Source organism: Oncorhynchus keta, chromosome 24, assembly GCF_023373465.1.
Source record: "Oncorhynchus keta strain PuntledgeMale-10-30-2019 chromosome 24, Oket_V2, whole genome shotgun sequence".
Taxonomy (NCBI): Eukaryota; Metazoa; Chordata; class Actinopteri; order Salmoniformes; family Salmonidae; genus Oncorhynchus; species Oncorhynchus keta.
In genome coordinates, this window is record NC_068444.1 from 22,782,990 (window position 1) to 22,801,623 (window position 18,634).

General features: G+C 41.7%; 1 long non-coding RNA gene across 1 annotated transcript in view; it reads left to right on the forward strand.

The window, feature by feature from the left end:
- Positions 1–14,748: 14,748 nt before the first annotated feature.
- Positions 14,749–18,634, forward strand: part of LOC118371822 (uncharacterized) — a 39,259-nt gene continuing 35,373 nt past the window's right edge. The window contains exons 1-2 of the long non-coding RNA XR_004823089.2: positions 14,749–14,886; positions 16,766–16,843. This is a non-coding gene — a long non-coding RNA (uncharacterized LOC118371822). The remainder of the gene's footprint in view (positions 14,887–16,765; positions 16,844–18,634) is intronic.

Here is an 18,634-nt window from a genome sequence, read left to right on the forward strand (position 1 = left end):
CCACCCATTTGACATGCATAACACTACCCATTTGACATGCATAACACCACCCATTTGACATGCATAACACCACCCATTTGACATGCATAACACCACACATTTGACATGCATAACACCACCCATTTGACATGCATAACACCACACATTTGACATGCATAACACTACCCAATTGTAATAGGTCTCAGTATGCGTGTGAGTGTTGACATCTATGGGCACATGAGCTGGAGAAATTCAATGGCCTGCAATTTTGAGTGTTTCCAGTGTAATTAATGAGTGTGGCCTGTCTTCTTGTTTCCAGTAAGCCCTGCTATGTTCCCTACTAACAATCCTCCGTCCTCCAGCCAGGCACCTGTGGAAGCTGGCATGCCTGTCCCAGACCTACACCCAGTCCTGGGCCCAGACCCCCAGGCCCCCAGGCCCCGGGACACCCAGAGCAGCACACCACCCCCGGACCACCGGCATGCAGTGAAACAACTGGAGCCAGCACTGGAGAGGAGAGAGCAGCCCACTGTTCACAGGCAGTTGAGTCGTGTTGCTTCCTTCTCTTCTGGCCCATCTAACCCTGGTGTCTTTTCTTCTTCCTCAGATTCATAGTATTGTTGCAGAAAATATCTAAATAAATGTTATAGATTTTTTTTCCATAATTTTGGGGGAAATCATTTTTTATATATACTATATGAAATTATACATGATTAAATATTGTGATTAAATAGTTAATGTAGAATAAATAAATTAATTGATATATTTCATTGAGTGGGTATAGCTTTCAAATATATTATTTTATGTAAGGGTAAGATGAAAAAGTTTTCAGGAGGTCAGGTCAGATTAAAATCAGGTAATTCAAAAAGAGCAACAGCTATGTAACACAACCCAGCTCCCAGCTTTCCTTTCTAATGTGACTTAAAATGCTGCAAGCAAACTTCACAACCAAACCTAAGTGAATAATTCAGTGAAACACCTTAAGTCTCTTTCAAACAAATTCACAAAATCAAAGTGGTACTTACAAATAATTATGCTGGTGTTTTTAAATCAGAATAAGTAGGAAAACAACAATTAACAAAGAACGTTTTTTCCCCCATTTGCCGGTGCGCTCTGATAGGAGGGGAAGTATCTGTTTACCTAGTGATTAGGACAATTTTACTGTCGTAGAGCAGTAAATTCAAACCATTCAGCCTGCTAGATTGCCCTAGACAACATCAGGCACTCACTCCTTGTGAACACGTATAGACCCTTGTCTAGTTTTTTTCTCTTCATTTTTCCCTCAAAACTTAAATAAACTTTCACATATAATTACACAGAATTCTGTATATTTTTGTGTCCATTTCCTTGAAACAAAAAACGATTCTAAGAAGTGAGCATGTTATGGTACACAAACCTATGACACACATAAGGTATGGCTCAGATAGAAAGACCTGGAAGGCTGTCTTATTTATTCAAAGAAAATTTGCAAAAGTAAGAGGGTAAAAGAAACCTTATCCACTCTGTCGTTAAATTACTATGTTGGAGAGAGGTTCACAGTTCTGACTTGCCACGTCGTCAAAACATTATCAAATAAATATTATGAGTTTGAAAAGTTCCTCTTATGCAAAAAGTGGTATTGTGGTTATGTCTGACTGTCTCACTCTCCACTCTGAGGTGGAATATTCAATTATGAGCATAATCTAGAGTCCAAAACAGAGGACAGGGTGATTTTACTATGGTGTTGAATGCATTTATCTCTGCAACAGAAAAACCTCTCTTCTACTGTTTTTCTGTTTCATTTATCTCTGCAACAGAAAAACCTCTCTTCTACTGTTTTTCTGTTTCATTTATCTCTGCAACAGAAAAACCTCTCCTCTACTGTTTTTCTGTTTCATTTATCTCTGCAACAGAAAAACCTCTCTTCTACTGTTTTTCTGTTTCATTTATCTCTGCAACAGAAAAACCTCTCTTCTACTGTTTTTCTGTTTCATTTATCTCTGCAACAGAAAAACCTCTCTTCTACTGTTTTTCTGTTTCATTTATCTCTGCAACAGAAAAACCTCTCTTCTACTGTTTTTGCCAGTTAGTCAATGCCTCGAAATGTCAGAGTGACGCTTTGGCTCTATGCCATGAAGACCCTGAAACACGCTACACAAGAACACATACATGTGTGTGCGTTTGCGTGTGCGTGTGTACCTTGAGTTCTGGACAGTGTCCCCGTTGCCAGAGAGGGATGTAAGCAATTACCAATTCTCAAAACACTACTTTACCGTAGTTAAACATATTACACGCCTCTCACCGGCACCCTTGTCCATTCCCCTCTCAATTCAGCTTGTGAAATATGGACACTCACACAGCACAAGTTATTTTACTACAATCACAACCTGCCTGCAATTAACCAATCATCATCATAGTCATCATCATCATCATACACATGCAAAACACATGCTGCACAAGAGTGCTGAACACCTAGGCCTAATTAACACCATACAATGTTAGTTTGTTTTATTTTCATGTCATTTTTCTTTAAAACGTTGTGTTTGAAGCTCACCAAATATGCAGGCAATCATACTGTACATTATGTAGTTGGGAAAGATTTATTTTGACATTATATGGATATGGATGGAATGGGAAAATTAAGCTATGGATACAATTATTGTCTTAAACCTTACGGTAAACAAATATCTGTAGAACCTCTCTGTTAATGTGTGTCTTTACTGAAAAGGTATGACATGGTAGTTCTGGGCCTATAGTTACCTATAATTCTGGGCCTACAGTTACTTATAGTTCTGGGCCTACAGTTACGTATAGTTCTGGGCCTACAGTTACCTATAGTTCTGGGCCTACAGCTATCTATACATTTACATTTACATTTAAGTCATTTAGCAGATGCTCTTATCCAGAGCGACTTACAAATATAGTTCTGGGCCTACAGTTACCTATAGTTCTGGGCCTATAGTTACGGGCCTACAGCTACCTATAGTCCTGGGCCTACAGTTACCTATAGTTCTGGGCCTACAGTTACCTATAGTTATGGGGCTATAGTTACCTATAGTTCTGGGCCTACAGTTACCTATAGTTCTGGGCCTACAGTTACCTATAGTTCTGGGCCTATAGTTACTTATGCTTCTGGGCCTAAAAAGGTTAGTGTTAGTCAAGGGTGTCCTCAGACTATGCTCTGTGGAAAGGGATGTTAGACAGTGGTGAGCAATAATAACCTTATTTGTGCCAAACAGCCTCTCTCTCTCTGTCCAAACAATATGCAAAAAGATCAGAGACTGAACAGATAGAAAAAGCGATAGATAGAAAAAGAGAAGATAGAACACAGGAAACAGGCAAAGCAGTGGAAGAACTCCAGATCTTCAATTTATGGACAAGAAGTCCCATCAGGGTCTCATGCCATTGGATAAAGCATTCTGCTTGTCAATGAGCTATTGCAGTCATTGAATAAACTGACCTTCACTGGATAAAATGAAACTAAACTTAATAGAAACAGAAACTGAAATCAATTCCTGAAATCATTTCCCTTGGAAAAACAAAACAAACATAACATCATCTGCAAGTGTCTCTACTACTGAGGTTGGTCTTTGCTCTGTTTGGGATTTTGTGCGGTTTGGTTTTGGGATCATGGGGTTGGCTGAGTAACAAATGCATCCTTTATGAGAAGACAATCAGTATTGGACATTATTAAAATGGCCTATTCTTACATCAACTTCAGTGCCGCTTGCTGGGATGTATGTGACCTCAAACTGAACCTGTCCATCGTCCTGTCTCACTACCAAACCCTCTAGAAGTGGATCCATCCTGCAGGCTGGAGCTCTCTCTCCATTCCATGCCCTCCACAGCCTTTACAAAGGGGGCTGTCTGCCCAGGATTCTCCCTGGGACCTTCAAGGGCCTCTCCCATGTCAGGACCTTCTACCTGTCCTGTGAGTCCAATAAGTGTTACAATTCATCCCTTTCATCCAACACATTCAGTGACCTGACTAATCTGGAGACATTGTCCATTGAGAACTACAGGCTTTCTGTGATGGCACTGGATGCTTTGGGAGGGATCCCTCTTTTGAAGGAACTCACAGTCTACCAATGTACACAGGAGATGTCTGATTTACTATGTAGGATAGTCAATATCAGGGGGGGAGAATTTTTTCATATTTTTATTATTATTATTTTTTTTGGGATAAACACTCCAAACAGCCTACCTGACTGCTCGGAGGCATCCGCATGGTCCTAAAGCACACCGCTGCCTCGTTTTGTATCACATTCCAATGATAAAACTGGGGGGGACAAAAATGCCATTTCAAAATGTGGGGGGGGGGAGCCTTTCACTCAGAGGAAATAGTCATTTTGAGACACCAGAGCTGTTCTTGAATTTCCTTATTTCTATCGTCTTCAGGAAGTTTGTCAAGTTGTCAGACTTTGTCATGAGTGTGTCATATAGTAAAAGGTGCATTCAAACACTTTGAAAACATCAACAGCTCTGATTTTGCCTGACATTACCTGCTGGCCAGGGACTACCTGCTGGCCAGGGACTACCTGCTGACCAGGGACTACCTGCTGGCCAGGGATTACCTGCTGGCCAGGGACTACCTGCTGGCCAGGGACTACCTGCTGGCCAGGGACTACCTGCTGACCAGGGACTACCTGCTGGCCAGGGACTACCTGCTGACCAGGGACTACCTGCTGGCCAGGGATTACCTGCTGGCCAGGGACTACCTGCTGACCAGGGACTACCTGCTGGCCAGGGACTACCTGCTGGCCAGGGATTACCTGCTGACCAGGGACTACCTGCTGGCCAGGGATTACCTGCTGACCAGGGACTACCTGCTGGCCAGGGATTACCTGCTGACCAGGGACTACCTGCTGACCAGGGACTACCTGCTGGCCAGGGATTACCTGCTGGCCAGGGACTACCTGCTGGCCAGGGATTACCTGCTGACCAGGGACTACCTGCTGGCCAGGGACTACCTGCTGGCCAGGGACTACCTTCTGGCCAGGGACTACCTGCTGGCCAGGGATTACCTGCTGGCCAGGGATTACCTGCTGGCCAGGGACTACCTGCTGGCCAGGGACTACCTGCTGGCCAGGGATTACCTGCTGACCAGGGACTACCTGCTGGCCAGGGACTACCTGCTGACCAGGGACTACCTGCTGGCCAGGGACTACCTGCTGACCAGGGACTACTTGCTGGCCAGGGACTACCTGCTGGCCAGGGATTACCTGCTGACCAGGGACTACCTGCTGACCAGGGACTACCTGCTGGCCAGGGATTACCTGCTGGCCAGGGACTACCTGCTGGCCAGGGATTACCTGCTGACCAGGGACTACCTGCTGGCCAGGGATTACCTGCTGACCAGGGACTACCTGCTGGCCAGGGATTACCTGCTGACCAGGGACTACCTGCTGACCAGGGACTACCTGCTGGCCAGGGATTACCTGCTGGCCAGGGACTACCTGCTGGCCAGGGATTACCTGCTGACCAGGGACTACCTGCTGGCCAGGGATTACCTGCTGACCAGGGACTACCTGCTGGCCAGGGATTACCTGCTGACCAGGGACTACCTGCTGACCAGGGACTACCTGCTGGCCAGGGATTACCTGCTGACCAGGGACTACCTGCTGGCCAGGGACTACCTGCTGGCCAGGGATTACCTGCTGACCAGGGACTACCTGCTGGCCAGGGACTACCTGCTGACCAGGGACTACCTGCTGGCCAGGGACTACCTGCTGACCAGGGACTACCTGCTGGCCAGGGACTACCTGCTGACCAGGGACTACCTGCTGGCCAGGGACTACCTGCTGACCAGGGATTACCTGCTGACCAGGGACTACCTGCTGACCAGGGACTACCTGCTGGCCAGGGACTACCTGCTGACCAGGGACTACCTGCTGGCCAGGGATTACCTGCTGACCAGGGACTACCTGCTGACCAGGGACTACCTGCTGGCCAGGGACTACCTGCTGACCAGGGATTACCTGCTGACCAGGGACTACCTGCTGACCAGGGACTACCTGCTGGCCAGGGACTACCTGCTGACCAGGGACTACCTGCTGGCCAGGGATTACCTGCTGACCAGGGACTACCTGCTGGCCAGGGACTACCTGCTGGCCAGGGATTACCTGCTGACCAGGGATTACCTGCTGGCCAGGGACTACCTGCTGGCCAGGGATTACCTGCTGACCAGGGACTACCTGCTGGCCAGGGACTACCTGCTGGCCAGGGATTACCTGCTGACCAGGGATTACCTGCTGACCAGGGACTACCTGCTGGCCAGGGACTACCTGCTGGCCAGGGACTACCTGCTGGCCAGGGACTACCTGCTGGCCAGGGATTACCTGCTGACCAGGGACTACCTGCTGGCCAGGGACTACCTGCTGGCCAGGGATTACCTGCTGACCAGGGATTACCTGCTGACCAGGGACTACCTGCTGGCCAGGGACTACCTGCTGGCCAGGGACTACCTGCTGGCCAGGGACTACCTGCTGGCCAGGGATTACCTGCTGACCAGGGACTACCTGCTGGCCAGGGACTACCTGCTGACCAGGGACTACCTGCTGACCCTCGGCCACATCACCCGCGGTGGATGATGTTTGCTCCGAGGCAAGATTCCTCATCTGCTGAAAGTCATTCATTAATTCATTTCATTTTATTAGGTATTCTTATACAGGTTTTGAATAAAGAAACACAACCACAGACACACAAATGTGTAAAATAAACTATTTATCACAGGCTAATTTTCATATTAGTAAAGAGGTCAAATTTTATTTAAATACCTACATTGGTAAAATATACAAGATATTATCGGCCCAAATTATATCTCTACCTCTTGTGAATATCTAAAAAGTTGAATATGGACCTGGAGTCAACAACCCATAATATGCATGAATTTGTTTGGTTAGTTACAGCTTATCATTGGCATCATTGAGTGCAAAATAATGAGATTGGTAGTTCACTGACAAAATGGTAATCTCCTGTTGCCACAGGGTGGGAGAGAAGGCCAACTAAACGTGTGGCACAGGAGCACAGCTTGAACCTTGGCATGTCGTACTGTATAACGCCTCCATTATTTACCATGTAGAGGGGAATCCGCCACATGCTTGGAATGCTTTCCCCAGGAAGGACAGGAAGCAGCTTCCTCAGCAGAGGGGCTGTCCATCTATATGACCCCCACTATGGATTCCATCCCACTGCTGCCGCCAATGGACAGGGTCAAATTCTTCTTTACAGTAACACAGGGGAATGTGTGTATTGCTGGCCATGGCGGCAGAAGCCCCTACAGCCCAGCGGTCTGCCAACTGACACTAGGATAGAATGGATACATGCGAGAGGAAGGCTCAGTGTGTCTTTCAGAGGTGCACATTTGACTTGGGACATGTCGTCCCCCCTCCCCCACACACATTCCGAAATTGTATTTTTGTCCCCCACCAGTTTTATCATTGGAATGTGATGCAAAACGAGGCAGCGGTGTGCTTTAGGACCATGAGGACGCCTCCGAGTGGATGGGTAGGGGAAGTCTGTTTGGAATGTTCATCTGACTGGATTTTAAAAAATAAAATTAAAATATCCCCTCCACTTCTAAATCCAAAGTTGCACCACTGGTGTCTTTTATGATGACTTGAGTGAGCACTGAGCAGGAGGCCTGATTAACCAAAGCAGAGAGGCAGGCAGAGTGGGTAATTACCTTGAAGAGAAGCTGAGGGCTTCATTACAATATCACAACAAACAATTATTCTCCTCTGGGGTAACCCTGAGAGACATGGCACACACCAATCAAACCTAATGACCAACACTGAGACAGTCAGGAACATGTACTGCTAAACATATTCACACTATTAGAAACCTTAGCATTGACATACAGTAGGGACACATTTAGTCCAGTATATCATGCTCACAAGTCACAACCACTTTAAAGATCAGTACTTGACCTGCTACAGTAATTCCCATCTCGTTCCAGAATATTAATTATTATTATTATTATTAGTAGTAGTAGTAGTGAATAATAATCATTACTATTATTATTATTATATGAAAGATAATGCTAATAATTATTGTTATTGTGGGAAAGATAATAATAATAACAATAATAATGTAATTAATGTTATTATACTCTAATTATAAAATTGTTATGGTTGTGTAATTGTTGCTGTTTCTGCTTCTCTGGGAAGACATGACCTTGAATGTTATAACTCATAAAAAATTTATTATCGTGATAAAAATACATTGTTCAGCATGTTTAGATCAACATATACATGCATCCTTCTTCCTTCGTTTCGAATTAATATCACACTTTTTTCCCATTTAAAAGGTTAATCTAAACATTTAGCAAAATAAAGTATTTATTTTAATTGTTTAATCCATTATACCCTGATGTATTACTGACGTTTGTTTTTTATTAAATTGGTAGCCGAATTGTTCTAAGTGAATATAATTCAAGTGCACAACTTCGTTTGAAATAATTGCATATTTTATTGTGCGCTCGATTAGTTTTACCGTCGCATCTATGGTTATACAATATATTTTGAAATTTAATTCGTGTAAACTTCAGTGTCAATATAGCAAAAACATCGAGATTTCATGACACCGGGATGTGAAATATGTCGTTAGCAGGGGTTAAAGGATTATGGTTAAGAAGGCATAGTGGCATGAGTGAATAGTCACCGCAAATGCTCTGTCTCATACACCTCGTGCACTATCTGGACTTGAACACTTCATTCACGAATTCGTTTAACTGTGACAGCCAGAGAATTCATTTTAGGGCCACGGGTAACTCAGGTAGACCCATGCAAGAGCAACTGTATGATGACTGTAATGGCCAAAATATTGTGTTTCTTCAGTTGGTGATGTGTGTAGAAATGTGTTTATCAAAAATAAATGTCTTATCACATATATAACTCTATTTTTACATTAGCTAAGAGCAATGATATAAAAAGAGTAGCCATTGATTTGTAATAATGGAACCTTGTGTTCATATCAAAATATGCTACATCATTTTATAAAAATAATTATCTGTTGATACTATAAAAAATATTGTTGCATTGATTAACTTTACAACCTCTGGGAAAAAGTATGATTCTCAAACACCATGACTTCAGCTACCGACAACCAAACCCTGCTACACATTACTGTCATTATGCAGACACTCGCCAGAACAGTTGTCAACCATTATGATTAATGAGACTCACACTTGGAGAATTGTTTTAACATTGCATTTTATTATTAATGCATTATCAAAGACAGAGAATGTATTTTTTCTCTGCCCCTGGCACACACACACACACACACAAAGAAAGAAAGAGAATTGGCATTCATCTCTCTGTATGATGGAATCAAATGGATTCACAGAGGTCCATTTTATGACTCTTTTCACAATAAGGCCACGTTTCAATTGTTTCACTAACAGTTTTTAAAACACTACACACACTAGTGATTTAAACTATCAACATAAGTATATTTGTCTCTTTCTCTCTCTGCCACCTTTTCTGTATCATCTGTAGTGAATTAAGTGTTGGGTTTCAAGGCTAAGTTTGCCTGGACAAATCCTCCCATTTATTTTTCTGTCTGTCTCTGTCTCTCTGTCTCTGTCTCTGTCTCTGTCTCTGTCTCTGTCTCTGTCTCTGTGTCTCTGTCTCTGTCTCTGTCTCTGTCTCTGTCTCTGTCTCTGTCTCTGTCTCTGTCTCTCTGTCTCTGTCTCTGTCTCTCTGTCTCTGTCTCTGTCTCTGTCTCTGTCTCTGTCTCTGTGTCTCTGTGTCTCTGTCTCTGTCTCTGTCTCTGTCTCTGTCTCTGTCTCTCTGTCTCTGTCTCTGTCTCTGTCTCTGTCTCTGTCTCTCTGTCTCTGTCTCTGTCTCTGTCTCTGTCTCTGTCTCTGTGTCTCTGTGTCTCTGTCTCTCATCAAGAGGCACATGCTGGTGGAGTCAGTGAATCCTCGTTAGGGGTAATTCAGCGAAGACAAGGCCACATCGGTTTTAATTCGTCCGAGGCGGCTGGATGAGGGGAACAGGACCGGGCCAAGGGGGTTCAGGAGGGCTCTCGAAGGGGTCCGTGGGGGTGCAGCACAGAACAGGACCTTAATTCAATTTGAGAATGTCTATTTTGACAGAAGCAAAGAGTTACAAGGGGTGGCAGGAGAACCTACTGTAAGGGTCCCAGATTAGGAACACAGCACCACATTGTATCGGGCTCAGATTAGGAACACCCCTCTCCTCACGAAAGAACAATACCTCAGCTCAGTTAGTAGATTAGATACAAATCATTACTGTAAAGGCATTGTGGTCAATTAAGTGTTTCCAGATATGCCATAGAAATACAGTATTTGGGCTAATATTGGAGGGCTAATATCAATAACATGAAGTCAATCTCTCCTGGCTCAAAGTAGAGGACAGATTGACTTCATCACTTGTTTTTGTGAGAGCAATTCACATATTGAAAGCACCAAATGGTCCGTTCAAACACATAACACACTGCTCAGACACCCATACAAACCCCACAAGACATGCCACCAGGGGTCTCTTCACAGTCCCCAAGTCCATAAAAAAACTCTGGGAAACGCATGGTAAAATCAGATTTAAAAAACGGATAAAACAATACCTCACGGCACAACGCGGACTGTGAAGAGACACACACAAACACACGCATACACACACTCTAACACACACACTAGACACACACACACATTGTAATATTGTATTATTGTAGTATTGTACATTTTATATTGTAAATGTGTAATATTCAAGTAAAGATGTAATAATGTATTGTATGATATATAGTTATATTTATGATGTAGGCGGTTGTTTTGTTTAGATGCAACAGTTATTATTCATATTTGGACCCCAGGAAGAGTAGCTGCTGCCTTGGCTGTAGCTAATGGGGATCCTAATAAATACTAAACATTGTCTTATTTCTTGGAAAGCATTGGAGCAATATCCCATTGTAGTTCAGTTAGAGTTTTGCCCTTGGGGCCGATTCTAATTCACAAGAAGGGGGTCCATTGTCTGCTGAAATCCATTATACGTGAGCAAACGTATCCTATTTAAGTACTTTAATATAAATAAAAAATATAACAGTCTGAGAATGTGGGCAATTAATCCAATATCAGCTCATAACATGTATTTAAAATGCATAATACAATCAAGTGGTTTAAACTATTTCAGAATTACAGCAAACAACTGCCAAATGGAAACACCACTGTAATCCCTTATTGCGCATTGTTGAACAATGGTAATACAAAATATCAAAATCAATAAACCTAGAGATGAATTTAGTGTGTAGTTTCATTACAGATAAAAGCCTATGGTGAGTCTGAGCGAGTAGTGAGGTTCTCCACAGAGACCCAAGGCAATATGTTGTATATTTGCATACAGCTGGTGGAGAGTGAGTGAGTAATAATTGTGCATATTAAATAACCCCCTAGGTGTGCTGTATGCATCCACCCTCAGCATTACTGTGTACTATGGGGAAAAACACTACACACAACCCCCACAACACAAGGAGAACCACCAGCAATAGAAAGTTGTTTTTTATATTTTAGTTTCAATCCTATTCCAAACCTTACCTTAACCTTTCTGAGTTAATGCCTAACCTTAAGAATTCGAAGATAATGCCAAAAACTTAATTGGAACAACTTCTAAATTTGAAAATCATTCATTCTGGCGTGAGACTGTGAGAGCTTGTAGCTCAGAGGCATGGTTGTGTAGATACTGGCCTATCTTTTTCAGATAAATTACCATTTGATCTGCTGGTTTCCTGCCATTGATCAAACCCCATACGACCACTCAGCTGATAGACCGGGAGAAACCTGATCAGCAGAGAGTGGCGGAATGAAAGAATGAAAGGAAGGAGAAGAGTCACCACTGCACCTCCTTCCCCCTTCTCTTTCCATGTGTGCTTATCTTTAAACCTCATCAGACGAAGCTAAAATGCATCTATGTTTCATGATCATCTTTAAAGGAACTCTTCTAAATGTGTATCTCCCTTCTTCCTGCCATCTCACTACCCTGGATGCTAATTTTCAAAAATCAATATGTTTCTCTTCTCCAGTCCCTCTCCAGCATGTTTCCCTTTCTCGCTAGTTGGCTCTAGCTGTATTCCTCTATGTTTCTGTGTCAAATGGAGGATGTCAGGTCTACCACCAAAACTGAGTGTCAGTCATATACCGGAGACTGTTTACATTTGCACCCCCAGTGCCATAACATGCCCCCCCCTCCCCCCCCCAGATGGGTCTGAGTGACAGTCACTCCACTGCCCTAGCCTGGCGGGAGGGCACAACCTGACCCATCTGGTTCTAATCGCCCCAAAACACGGATAGGCAATCCGCTCGCTAGGTCTTGTCCTTGCCAAGAAACCTGCTAAATCGCAGCTTTCTCTGTCCATATCCACTGAGGTGGCAGGCCAATTTCTGTGAAATTAAAAGATACATAAAAACAGTCTCATACATTGTTCAAGGGACATAATATGACAGATTTGCTTTCTGTCTGGACTATCGTGAGGCAATTTTACTTTGAAAGAAGAAATCATTAGGCCTATTTGTAAAATATCTCAATCACACCATAGAAGCCAACATTGCAACTCTGAAGTAAAATATTTTTTAAAGTATTGCCCTGCATAGCCACAGATTTCAAATGTATCACGGCTCACGTAAAATGATCAGTTACCATCCCACTAAGCCATTTAGTCAATGTAACAAACGTACAACTATTCCTTTGCGGTTTTCGATTACATAGCCTACATTGCATATTCATGTTCAACTGTTTCTGTACATGTTTACTTCTGTTGAAGGGAAAGTATTCCCTGTAATATAACCTAAATATCCTAGAACTATTGTATATTGTGAAACAGATTCTGATTGGCCTCTTAGCATGTTTTACTGTTACTATCAGATACAACCTCATACTTCTAGATCTGCTTTAGGCTAACTTTAAAGATCCCGTTCAAATGGTTAGTTCATCAACCATACGATCAAGTCGTAGTGTTGATTCATTCAGCTAAAAAAAACAATTGAATGTTTACTTGTGTCAAAATCTATGTATGTTATACAGAGACAAAAGATACCCTGACAAACCAAGCAAGACTGATCATCAACAATTGGTCTAAGTAACAAATCTAATGACAATACACGAAAACCCATTCCTAATCTTTACATCACTGTTTAGTTTTTTATAGTAAGTTGAATGCACCTGGTAAAACCAAACTTTTTTCACTTCCAAGCCATGTGTAAAACAGTGGAGGAAGAGGACGAGAGACTAAGGTGTTCCATAGAGGAAGCTGGATCAGTGCAGAGAACAATAAATACCTGGCTGAAGCTGGAGATTGGGGGTGGGGTTAGCTGGAGGTGTGAAGTTAAGAGTAGGCCTCACCTCTTATGCCCAAGGTGGCCTCTCTCTGCTGCCAGCTGCCATGGAAACAGAGAACATTCAAGTCAAGTGAGTGCCATGTCACATTGAAATAAAGAGACCCTAATATTTGGCGTAATATTAGCAATTATTATTGTTCAACAACACAAAAAAGTAATCAGTAGCCTAATCCTATTTCCTGCAGCATCATATCAATTGGTGTAGGCATATATTTACTGTAACCTAGACCTATACCCATCTAAAAACATAGGAGTTTATGCCTTTAGCAGACCAATGTAGGCAAATGGGTTAATGAGCTAGGCTACATTGCTTTGCCTTTTTTATGCAGTGAGTGACCAAATTCTCTCTATTTTATATATATATATATATATATATATATATATATATATATATATATATATATGCCTGCATGGAAACAGGCCTATTGTCTAGTCTGCCAAATCATTCGAATGACATGATTGGAATAATATAAAGCCTGAAGTAGATATATATTAGGCTACAACATTATTTACCCAAGTAGCAAGGTTTCTATCCAATTGGGTACAGATTTTCATGCGAATATTCTTGAATCAGCATAATAACAGTATGCTCATTTTTCCAACAGATATGTGTTTCCGTCAAAATATTTTTTTTCGAGGGAAAAATACACTGCGTTATGACGTAGTGCACACAAAATGTACTATTTCGCTTAAGTTTTCATGTACCGAATAAAAATCTGAAGTTTAATATGTTTCCAATGCAATAGCTTGTCTCAAAAACTGTTGCGTCAAGTAGAAAATGTGCCTACTCTGGTCTTGGAATGTGCGCTCTAGCCAACAGCTGGCAGATACAGTACGGGTAGTCTGTTATGCTGTCCCGGCAGGCTAGTCTACATGATGAGATTAATATGGATATTGAGCGAGAATATTTGTCTTTGTCAAATGGCAGTTAAGCATCAATCATCATATCACTAGAATAAGATCCTCTATATTTATTGGAAAGAAGCATCACGATAACCATCGAGCACATTCATCATATTGTGAAGTCCATCATTATTTATTTCATATGTAGCCTAATAAACTGCATTGTTTCCCAAGTTCTAGTGGGAGGACTACACACCATATCATCGCATGACTCCAAATTGTCTTCGATATGATGGTTATTATATCAATATTTTCGCATAAAGGAGTTTCCACCGCCATTTCTCGCATAATACATTTTACGACACAAAAAAAATCGAACCATGTCAAATGAACAATTATCTGTTGGCATTTATAAAATTGTACCGAAACTTCCTGTTTGACTTTACTCTCATAAAAACTCTAGATGTGGTTTGTGATGGGCAAAAAAGAAAATCTCTGTAGAATATTTGAAATGCATAGCCTGATTGTCCACCAGGGCAGGCGGGAAGTCGTGTCTACTCACCTCGCCTTTGAATGAACTCATGGCTCTCGCCAGCCAGTATCGAGGTCGACGCTGCAACTTGAAAGAACGGTACAAAAGGATGAAAACATATCAATGTTGGATAACACATGACAAGACAGGACTGATGGAAACAGAACATTTGTCAGTAAACTTTCCAAATGTTGACAAAACAAAGGTGGGATATTTAAGGATGAGAGAAATGGCGATGGAAACGCCATTATGCGAAAATATTGATAGGCTATAATAACCATCATATCGAATTAGACTTGGAGTTACGCGAAGATATTATGTTGTCCTCCCACTAAGACTCGGAAAAACATGCAGTTTATTAGGCTAGATGAAATAAGTTATGATACACTTCACAGGGTGATGAAAGTGCTCCTTTCCAATAAATATCTACGGTCTTATTGTGGTGACATGATGAGCGATATTTGGCTGCCGTTTGACATCTCTCTCTCATCATGTAGGTAGCCTAACCAATCGGTATCTGCGAGCTGTTGGCTACAGAGCGCTGATAGACCACTGATTCTCTACAGCAAGATTTATTCTTAGAAAACCATTAGTAGAGTTCAAAATGCGACTGAAACCCATTTAAATTTACCTACAAATGTTATTTTTATGTGCCCTACGTCATCACGCACAGACTGTTATCCGCAACAAGTCAATTTAATTTAAACACATCTAGTTGAAACACATCTCTATTGGGAAAATATTTTAGAATATTCACATGAACATCTCTCGGGCAATTGGATGGAAGCCTAGCTACTGTCTATCACTTTGAAGGGAGAAAAAAATATTATGATGAGGCTAAATTAAGCATGAAAATCCACGCATTGTGGTACGCGCATGGTCCCAAAAATAAGCATAATGTGGTCTGAAGCATAGGCTACAGGTTGTGTTCTTGAGTGTCTGGTCGATTTAAAATAGCCTTTCTACTGTGTCAAATAAATTAAACTTGAAACAGACTCATCTTTATCTAAGGCCAATGTAGTTTTAAGAATAGAACTATGAATGTAGGTTATACTGTACATTTTTTTTGAGTGAAAGTCAACGGACACTGAGCATGCATGGACTAGAAGCTTCTGCACAGGTAGTCATGCACATTATTCAAGAAGGTGTAGTTAAAATGTTTGTTCCCAGTTTTTGGCCATTTGATGCACTGTCTTAGTAGGCTACCACAGTAGATTGCAGCATGCATTGCAATGGATACAAATAATGAATGCCATTGTCTTTCCTCTCTCCATATGGTGGATTTCTTTGTGACAAGTTGACATTTATAAAGGGTAATCCCTTATTTTAGTCTTTCAGTATTTAATTCCTTGTTCTTTCTCTCATGGAGTTTCATCCCCTGTCTCCTTCTGAGTTGAGGAATAGGCTACAGACAGAAAGCTTTTTGCAGGGTTTAGATGTCTTGAAAAACAACTCAATGTAGACAGAGTACCCAATAAAGTGGCAGTAGATAAGCCAGTGGTGGGCGTGAGTTGGGCTCTTCTGCCTGTGAAGACACTGAATCCTAGCTTGGCCGAGATGAGGATGGGCTGCACTTCACCAAAGCTCTCTGTTCCTAAAATAAACATCTGCTCTGATGATAAATTATGTGTGTGTGTGTGTGTGTGTGTGTGTGTGTGTGTGTGTGTGTGTGTGTGTGTGTGTGTGTGTGTGTGTGTGTGTGTGTGTGTGTGTGTGTGTGTGTGTGTGTGTGTGTGTGTGTGTGTGTGTGTGTGTTCGAGGGAAGAAAGTAGAATCTTTGTCTCACAATCCCTTATTAACTGGCATTTTATGAACTGTGATTTCACATCAGCATAACAGACAGAGAGTTGCCTGAGGGAGGTGTTGGTGCCTCCTCGACTCCATATTTATTATATTCTGAGATAATAGACTGATAATGAATTCACTCCGAGTCAGAAACCATTTTTAATAAAAGATCAATTCCATCTCACACTCGGCTATTGCCACGTGTGGCCTGCCATCCCTCTCCTCTGGGACTGAAAATGCAATCTGATGACATTATCTTCCCTTTCTAACAGTTATTGTTATTTATGTTGTTATTACAGGTTTTCACAGCGGATGAAACGACATCTACGGTGTGACTAAGACATGCAGAAAGGAAACCACTGAAAACATTGAATGAGGTGAGCTGAATTATTTATTATGCTATGCTATGATATTATTGTAATTTGTCCTGAATTGCACACACACGCACACACACACAAACACTTGTTTAGAAGTGAGGAGGGTTGAACAGCTCCTAAGTGAGCAGCCTCCATTAGAGAGGTAATACAACATCTTTCTCGGTGAGGAGGGACACTGCTCATCATCGCCTATCATTGGCTTTTGCATTACTGATTTGGGACCAGAGATTATATGGGTCAACCTATTCTATGAGGAGCAGAAAGCAAAGGAAAGAATAACTTAAACACAATGTAGCACTGAAACCCTATGTGGAACATAAATCTAATATAGTTACTTTGAGTTACGTCCCTGACCTCACTTGCCCAAATTCTAACCAACTGTATAAATGGATTACAGTGTGTTTAAGAACTTACCCAGTGTTGGTCACCCTTGGAAAATGTCATTTTCCTATGTAAATAAATGATTTAATGTAGTGCAACATTTCGCTTAATTCACCTCGAAAAACTTTCTGCCAACCAAAAGTTATACAAAGGAAATGAGGTGATTTTATTTTCCATGCTTGCAAAATAATTGCTACATTATTTGTTGAAGGTAATAAATGTCATGCCCAGAACATGACTTTTTATACCCATGACCAATCTATATAACCAATGCTACCCATTGGTCCTGAAAACACATAGAAACATGTAGTAGCCTATTGGATAGGAATAGCCGATCACGAAGCAACAGACACCAGAGCTCTCGCTTCTCACATTTCTCCACAGCTATTCAAATCTCCCATAAGGCCCATTATTTAGGCTGTTAGCTAAACTCTGCTAATTCAGCCTTTCCTCTGAAAATAAAGCAGGGCATAATTGAAAGCTTCCAGAGATCGCTGTAGCATAAAATCAAAAGGAAGCTGTTATAATGGTCATTACTTATTTGGATATTTCGCTTTTTATGTTACCCCCCCAAAATTCTGAGCAGTTCATATTTCCCATGTGATGAAAAATAAATTGTATCATCTCATATGACACTGGTTCAAAGGCAGTAAATTAGATAGCAACACCAAGGGTAGTAGGTTTGATTGCTTCTGGGGCCACCCATACGTAAAATGTATGCACACATGACTGTACTGTAAATTGCTTTGTTAAAAGCGTCTGCTAAATGGCATATATTATTATAATCATTATTATGATATATTAACCCTTTACACTCGTGGGAATTGGCCTAAATGGATAGGGCTAAATTGAAATGTTTTATAGAGAATAATTATAAAAAGCATAGGGAACAGTTTGGAGATAATGGGAAAATGATTAAACCAAGGTTCACCTGACATAAGACTGAATCAAAATATTACACTGTTGATTTTATGTGCATTTTACATTGACTGTACATTTTGCCGCATTTGTTGATAACGAAATCTGAAATACTCTGGATACATTCAGTAACATGACAAGAATAATCCTGGAAAATGTGGGGTAGGTGCAACAAAAGTTTTTTTAAATGACCAGGGTTTGAGTGACAGGACTAACTGATGTCCCCAAGTGGCCACACACCACTCCAAAGTGTGCACAGTTCCTAAGTAATTTCAATGCACTTTTATGACTCAAAAAAGTCTTCAACTACAAGGTACTTTCTTTCGCTTTCCTAGCTGTTCCGTTGAGGAATTAGAGCAAGCACACTTGTAGTTGTTTTGTTTGGAACACAACCCTGCATCCCCGCCATCACACAATTACTGTTGTTGTTTACGAAATCCCAAAATTGTCCTTTATAAATCGCAATCTGGGTCGGGTGGGCTTGTTCTATTA